This window comes from Phoxinus phoxinus (genome assembly GCF_949152265.1).
Source record: "Phoxinus phoxinus genome assembly, chromosome: 25".
NCBI classification, from domain to species: Eukaryota; Metazoa; Chordata; class Actinopteri; order Cypriniformes; family Leuciscidae; genus Phoxinus; species Phoxinus phoxinus.
The window spans coordinates 2,890,608-2,898,986 of NC_136900.1; positions in this window are offsets into that span (position 1 = coordinate 2,890,608).

An 8,379-nucleotide genomic window follows, 5' to 3' on the forward strand; every position below is an offset into this window, starting at 1 on the left:
ATGTAGTCGCATTTATATTTCTGATGTAGTGAAACAAATCAATCTGCATTTTGGACACTGTCTCTGTCCTGCGAGTTCAGCTCTTCCCCACCGGGATTTAACGTTTGGCTGGCTTAGTTGGGGACACTTCTGGGGTCATAAACTGCATTGTTTTATAATGTTTCCTGTGGTGTACATGTAAGGTTATGATTTTTACATCAAAATTTGTAAATTTATAAATAAACTGTATTTTTGCTACCCTGATTTTGGCCCTCTGATTTGAAGCTCTGTTTGAAGAGTCTGTGTGAGACTTCAGTGTAAACGCTCACTGCTGTGATTGGCTGCTGAGAGACTTCAGTGTAAACGCTCACTGCTGTGATTGGCTGCTGAGAGACTTCAGTGTAAACGCCCACTGCTGTGATTGGCTGCTGTGAGACTTCAGTGTAAACGCTCACTGCTGTGATTGGCTGCTGAGAGACTTCAGTGTAAACGCCCACTGCTGTGATTGGCTGCTGTGAGACTTCAGTGTAAACGCTCACTGCTGTGATTGGCTGCTGAGAGACTTCAGTGTAAACGCCCACTGCTGTGATTGGCTGCTGAGAGACTTCAGTGTAAACGCCCACTGTTGTGATTGGCTGCTGAGAGACTTCAGTGTAAACGCTCACTGCTGTGATTGGCTGCTGAGAGACTTCAGTGTAAACGCTCACTGCTGTGATTGGCTGCTGAGAGACTTCAGTGTAAACGCCCACTGCTGTGATTGGCTGCTGTGAGACTTCAGTGTAAACGCTCACTGCTGTGATTGGCTGCTGTGAGACTTCAGTGTAAACGCTCACTGCTGTGATTGGCTGCTGTGAGACTTCATTGTAAACGCCCACTGCTGTGATTGGCTGCTGTGAGACACTTCAGTGTAAACGCACACTGCTGTGATTGGCTGCTGTGAGACTTCATTGTAAACGCTCACTGCTGTGATTGGCTGCTGTGAGACTTCATTGTAAACGCCCACTGCTGTGATTGGCTGCTGTGAGACTTCAGTGTAAACTCTCACTGCTGTGATTGGCTGCTGTGAGACTTCATTGTAAACGCTCACTGCTGTGATTGGCTGCTGTGAGACTTCATTGTAAACGCCCACTGCTGTGATTGGCTGCTGTGAGACTTCAGTGTAAACGCCCACTGCTGTGATTGGCTGCTGTGAGACTTCAGTGTAAACGCTCACTGCTGTGATTGGCTGCTGTGAGACTTCATTGTAAACGCCCACTGCTGTGATTGGCTGCTGTGGGACTTCAGTGTAAACGCTCACTGCTGTGATTGGCTGCTGTGAGACTTCATTGTAAACGCCCACTGCTGTGATTGGCTGCTGTGGGACTTCAGTGTAAACGCTCACTGCTGTGATTGGCTGCTGAGAGACTTCAGTGTAAACGCTCACTGCTGTGATTGGCTGCTGAGAGACTTAAGTGTAAACGCCCACTGCTGTGATTGGCTGCTGTGGGACTTCAGTGTAAACGCCCACTGCTGTGATTGGCTGCTGTGAGACACTTCAGTGTAAACGCCCACTGCTGTGATTGGCTGCTGAGAGACTTAAGTGTAAACGCCCACTGCTGTGATTGGCTGCTGTGGGACTTCAGTGTAAACGCTCACTGCTGTGATTGGCTGCTGAGAGACTTCAGTGTAAACGCTCACTGCTGTGATTGGCTGCTGAGAGACTTAAGTGTAAACGCCCACTGCTGTGATTGGCTGCTGTGGGACTTCAGTGTAAACGCCCACTGCTGTGATTGGCTGCTGAGAGACTTAAGTGTAAACGCCCACTGCTGTGATTGGCTGCTGTGAGACTTCATTGTAAACGCTCACTGCTGTGATTGGCTGCTGTGAGACTTCATTGTAAACTCTCACTGCTGTGATTGGCTGCTGTGAGACTTCAGTGTAAACGCCCACTGCTGTGATTGGCTGCTGTGAGACTTCAGTGTAAACGCTCACTGCTGTGATTGGCTGCTGTGAGACTTCATTGTAAACGCCCACTGCTGTGATTGGCTGCTGTGGGACTTCAGTGTAAACGCTCACTGCTGTGATTGGCTGCTGTGAGACTTCATTGTAAACGCCCACTGCTGTGATTGGCTGCTGTGGGACTTCAGTGTAAACGCTCACTGCTGTGATTGGCTGCTGAGAGACTTCAGTGTAAACGCTCACTGCTGTGATTGGCTGCTGAGAGACTTAAGTGTAAACGCCCACTGCTGTGATTGGCTGCTGTGGGACTTCAGTGTAAACGCCCACTGCTGTGATTGGCTGCTGTGAGACACTTCAGTGTAAACGCCCACTGCTGTGATTGGCTGCTGAGAGACTTAAGTGTAAACGCCCACTGCTGTGATTGGCTGCTGTGAGACTTAAGTGTAAACGCCCACTGCTGTGATTGGCTGCTGAGAGACTTCAGTGTAAACGCCCACTGCTGTGATTGGCTGCTGAGAGACTTCAGTGTAAACGCCCAACGCTGCTGTGATTGGCTGCTGAGAGACTTCAGTGTAAACGCCCACTGCTGTGATTGGCTGCTGTGAGACTTCAGTGTTAACGCCCACTGCTGTGATTGGCTGCTGTGAGACTTCAGTGTAAACGCCCACTGCTGTGATTGGCTGCTGAGAGACTTCAGTGTAAACGCCCACTGCTGTGATTGGCTGCTGTGAGACACTTCAGTGTAAACTCTCACTGCTGTGATTGGCTGCTGTGAGACACTTCAGTGTAAACGCTCACTGCTGTGATTGGCTGCTGTGAGACTTCATTGTAAACGCCCACTGCTGTGATTGGCTGCTGTGGGACTTCAGTGTAAACGCTCACTGCTGTGATTGGCTGCTGAGAGACTTCAGTGTAAACGCTCACTGCTGTGATTGGCTGCTGTGAGACTTCATTGTAAACGCCCACTGCTGTGATTGGCTGCTGTGAGACTTCAGTGTAAACGCTCACTGCTGTGATTGGCTGCTGAGAGACTTCAGTGTAAACGCTCACTGCTGTGATTGGCTGCTGAGAGACTTCAGTGTAAACGCCCACTGCTGTGATTGGCTGCTGAGAGACTTCAGTGTAAACGCTCACTGCTGTGATTGGCTGCTGTGAGACTTCAGTGTAAACGCCCACTGCTGTGATTGGCTGCTGAGAGACTTCAGTGTAAACGCTCACTGCTGTGATTGGCTGCTGAGAGACTTCAGTGTAAACGCCCAACGCTGCTGTGATTGGCTGCTGAGAGACTTCAGTGTAAACGCCCACTGCTGTGATTGGCTGCTGTGAGACTTCAGTGTAAACGCCCACTGCTGTGATTGGCTGCTGTGAGACTTCAGTGTAAACGCTCACTGCTGTGATTGGCTGCTGTGAGACTTCATTGTAAACGCCCACTGCTGTGATTGGCTGCTGTGGGACTTCAGTGTAAACGCTCACTGCTGTGATTGGCTGCTGAGAGACTTCAGTGTAAACGCTCACTGCTGTGATTGGCTGCTGAGAGACTTCAGTGTAAACGCCCACTGCTGTGATTGGCTGCTGTGAGACACTTCAGTGTAAACGCCCACTGCTGTGATTGGCTGCTGAGAGACTTAAGTGTAAACGCCCACTGCTGTGATTGGCTGCTGTGAGACTTCAGTGTAAACGCCCACTGCTGTGATTGGCTGCTGAGAGACTTCAGTGTAAACGCCCACTGCTGTGATTGGCTGCTGAGAGACTTCAGTGTAAACGCCCAACGCTGCTGTGATTGGCTGCTGAGAGACTTCAGTGTAAACGCCCACTGCTGTGATTGGCTGCTGTGAGACTTCAGTGTAAACGCCCACTGCTGTGATTGGCTGATGTGAGACTTCAGTGTAAACTCTCACTGCTGTGATTGGCTGCTGTGAGACTTCAGTGTAAACGCTCACTGCTGTGATTGGCTGCTGAGAGACTTCAGTGTAAACGCTCACTGCTGTGATTGGCTGCTGAGAGACTTCAGTGTAAACGCCCACTGCTGTGATTGGCTGCTGTGAGACACTTCAGTGTAAACGCTCACTGCTGTGATTGGCTGCTGTGAGACTTCAGTGTAAACGCCCACTGCTGTGATTGGCTGCTGTGAGACTTCAGTGTAAACGCTCACTGCTGTGATTGGCTGCTGAGAGACTTCAGTGTAAACGCCCACTGCTGTGATTGGCTGCTGAGAGACTTAAGTGTAAACGCCCACTGCTGTGATTGGCTGCTGAGAGACTTCAGTGTAAACGCTCACTGCTGTGATTGGCTGCTGTGAGACTTCAGTGTAAAGGCCCACTGCTGTGATTGGCTGCTGTGAGACTTCAGTGTAAACGCCCACTGCTGTGATTGGTTAACATCTTTGCATATGAAATAAGTATTTACATGTGGAACTCTTTCGAAAACTTTTAGCTCGTTTTTACTAATACAGCTCTCGAGGCGAACTAATCGTGAAAAGTGTTGATTATGGCATTATATTTAGATCGTTGCATGAAATGATGCAGTGATGAGCATGTAGCCGATCACAGACATTTTGAGTGCATGAATGCAGTGATCTTGTCTTTGCAACCAGATTTCGTGTCACGAAACATGGTTTGAAATCGCTGGTGTTTCTGACGTCACAAACTACCTTGTAACCAATCAGATCAACGTGTGATCGTCAACCAGTGGATCTCTGAGTGAGTGAGTGAGTGAGTGGAGGCGGGGCTCATTTGCATATTCATAGTACCACGCATACTAAATGAGGCAAGGGTGTCGAGTTACATTCAAACTATTTTAAGGCATGACAGATTTTTTTCAAGGATACAACATTTAAATATGTAATTTTAGTGATCAAAGATGAGTTTTAAGGGATACAATTATTGACTACAGGGGGACTTAAAGTTCTCTAATGAGATCGGGTTGACGCACATGATGCATTTATTTAAATGCACATAGAAAAGTCATCACAGGTTAGTTAGAGAGAAGATGAAGTCTGTTTTAGTCTCGTCACGATAGGTGTGCTAGACATAAACATCCTCCATTGAACTTTAATAAAGCTATTCAATGAAAAGTAATCCACCATTATCAGGATTATGGCGACATTCATTCATTATACAATCCCAGTGGGCGACTAGCTTAATATTCACTCACAATCCCTGTTTAACAAAGTCTATTAAATCCCAAGCTTAGCACAAATGAACGCCATGATTTCAATGAACTCATTTGAAGAACATTTAATTACCAGTTATGGAAAAATGAAATGTTTCTCCATAGGGTTTTTCCCCCTTAACTAAGTGTTGTATCTTTTTGTAATAGAATGAAGGGGACATAAAAGCTATTACCAGGTTGGCGTTCACCGTGGCGTCTCTCTCTGTGCGATGTTTTATGAAGGGAATAAAAAAATGCAGATTAACATAGTGAGCTTCAACTCATGGAAACAAAGTGCAGTAATTGAGCAGCAGTGTCTTGCTTTTTAGAGTTAATATTCTCCTTTCACCATCTGGACTTTAATGTGCTCTCATTTCATCTGCAGACATGTTTATCATCACACATCCACCTCTCCCTCTCTCCACGAACACTTTATTGCACATAGACTGGAGGAGGCCTGCATGACTTACAGTATTAGTGTGTGTGTGTGTGTGTGTGTGTGTGTGTGTGTGTGTGTGTGTGTGTGTGTGTGTGTGTGTGTGTGTGTGTGTGTGTAAACTGATCGCTGCCTTTGTTTGCCGGGTGTAAGATCCACTCTTCCAGTAAGAGAATCTCCCATTGTTTTTACATTTGCATAACCCTTGTGTTATGTTGCGGGTCAATTTGACCCGTTTCGATTTTCTAGTTGTTGGAAATACTGGTTAACCTATGTTTTTTTTCTTGATATTTTCTGACTTTTTCTCATTTATCATCATGAACATGCATGCAAAGTTTCAACATGCTGATGTGTTTTGACATATACAAACAAAATTACTATTACGTTCGTGATGTTCGCGGGTCAATTTGACCCACATATTTTAACGCTCTAAGGCAACTGTACCGACCCAAAATACCAACATTCATTGGTTATATTTTGTTATTGTGGCTTTTTACTACCTTATGAAGCTAAAAAAATCCATACTTATTTCAATACAGAAAGTATACTGTTAATTAATAATAATCAAATTTTGTCAAAACAAAACTGTTTTAAAAAATGGTTATAAAACATTTTCATAAACCATATGTTCATATATTTTTTTTGTTGTAATGTTTGACAAATGTTGATATTTAAAGTTTACAATTTGGACCTGAATCTTTGTTGTTTTTCATAGTGTGATTTTTGAGGAATTGTATTGAATCCAATTAGGGTCAATTTGACCCGCACCATAAAGGGTGTACACAGAAATCGAACAGTGCACAAGGGTTAACTAAAATTAGGATTACAAAGGATATAAAGCATACTATAATCTCCCAACAATATTTTATGCACCGTTTTTTAGTTTGCTTGAAATTCTGCATAATTCTGCCATCATATACTCACCCTCAAGGTGTTTCAAACCTGTATTCATTTATTTCTTCTGCTGAAAGGAAGATATTTTGAAGAATGTCAGTAACCAAACAGTTAACTGGTCCCATTGACTGCCATAGTAGGAAAACAAAATACTATGTAAGTCAATGGACCAGTTAACTGTTAGGTTACCGACATTCTTCAAAATATCTTCCTTTGTGTTCAGCAGAAGAAAGAAATTCCTACAGGTTTGAAACAACTTGAGGGCGAGTATATGATGGCAGGATTTTCATTTTAAAGTGAACTATCCCTTTAAATTAAAATTTCTTTCAAATTCTGCAAAAGTTTGCAAAAAAACAAACAAACAAAAAAGGTTCATCCAAAACCATGTGACCAGCATCATATGATGTAATTTGTTCCGCGGCAGATATTTTGGTAAATATCCTCTTATGATAATAATACATATAAATAAGAAATATCTTCAATGACCTATTGCAAAGAAGTATAATAATTGCCATGCAGTCAATGTTGGGTAAATGGTTATGGTTCGCAATATTTTTATGATTTTTTTTTTCTTTTCTTCAAATAAATGTTAAAATGTGAGGTTAACCTGATCAAGAAAATAACATTTGGTTGGGCAGAAAAAGCCTGGCATTGAAATTATGAGTCAAGATGGGGAATTTGTCAAGTATGTTACCGTCATTGTCAACTATGTTTGACTGATTTTTTACATTTTAAATATCTAGATTGTCTTTTAAAATAATCACTGTACATATGGCAGAGCAGTAAAAAAAACAAGAAACAACCATTGAATACTTGAGTCACTTATAAAGTTTAGCACTTAATCTCAGTTTGTCCGTAACAGTTGACAAACTCACCCCCCCCCCCCCCCATATCAAAATGGTGTATGTTACACTGATAAAATACATAAACTGCATCTAATTGTTATTTTAATGAGAAAGTATATTGTAAACACTTTTTTTTCCCTGATGTGAAATGTTATAATGCTAAATTATAGAATGACTAATACTTACATTTCATTCAATACTGAGAAAAAAAGACTGGTTGACCAGGTATTTGTGTTATGTTTGCTAGTGTCACACAGTTAGCTTAGCTAACTTAGCTTATGTTAATGGCAAACACTCAAATGTTATGTTTATTTATGCTTATTAGAGTAAGACAGCTAACGTCAAACACTATTGGAATCACTGGTAAGTGACTATTATGCATTTTTATGTTTATTAGAGTATCACACGGTGAGCTTAGCAACATGCTAATGGAAAACACTCTTATAATGAAGTGTTATGTGAGTGTCACACAGTTGTGATGATCCTTTTTAGTTAGCCTATGATATTTTGGTCTCTCAATATGGGTTGGTTTCATTCAGTGAAAGTCTGTGAGATTTATACACCTGTTTTATCACATCAAAAAGTGTAGGCTTGATCACTAAGAAAAGTAATAGCACGCCTTTCTTTAGCAAACCGCATGTTTAAGTCATCGCTCATGTGCAGTGTGAGTAACGTGCTGAAGGTAAATACTCTGGCTTTGCTGGGAAAACCCACAGTCTAATATGTCTTATTACTCACAGTGTTGTTATTTAGTTTACTCATTGTGTTACCGTGACCCACTCGTATAAAGCTCCTTAGTGCTAGCGTGGGAAAGAAAGCATGCAGATGATTCATTTGGTGGAGATGGGAAGCGATGTGCCCCGCTCTGTTATTTATGTGCCACGCATCGCCACAGAGACGCTCATTAATAAGCATCTCCCACCTGAGCTATTAGAGAGCAGAGAGAGGCGAGATCTTGCGCTCTGACCCCGTCACCGCGGCTCTGCGACGGCTACAGGACACCTCACACACTGCATCATCCGCCGGCACATAAATCCAGCCTCTCCTGCTAATGAGTCTGAAGCGAGAGCGCTGACAGCACCAGCGCGGCTAGAGCCGATCCGTGCAGCAGTTCTGATGCTAAGCTGTGTTTAAAGT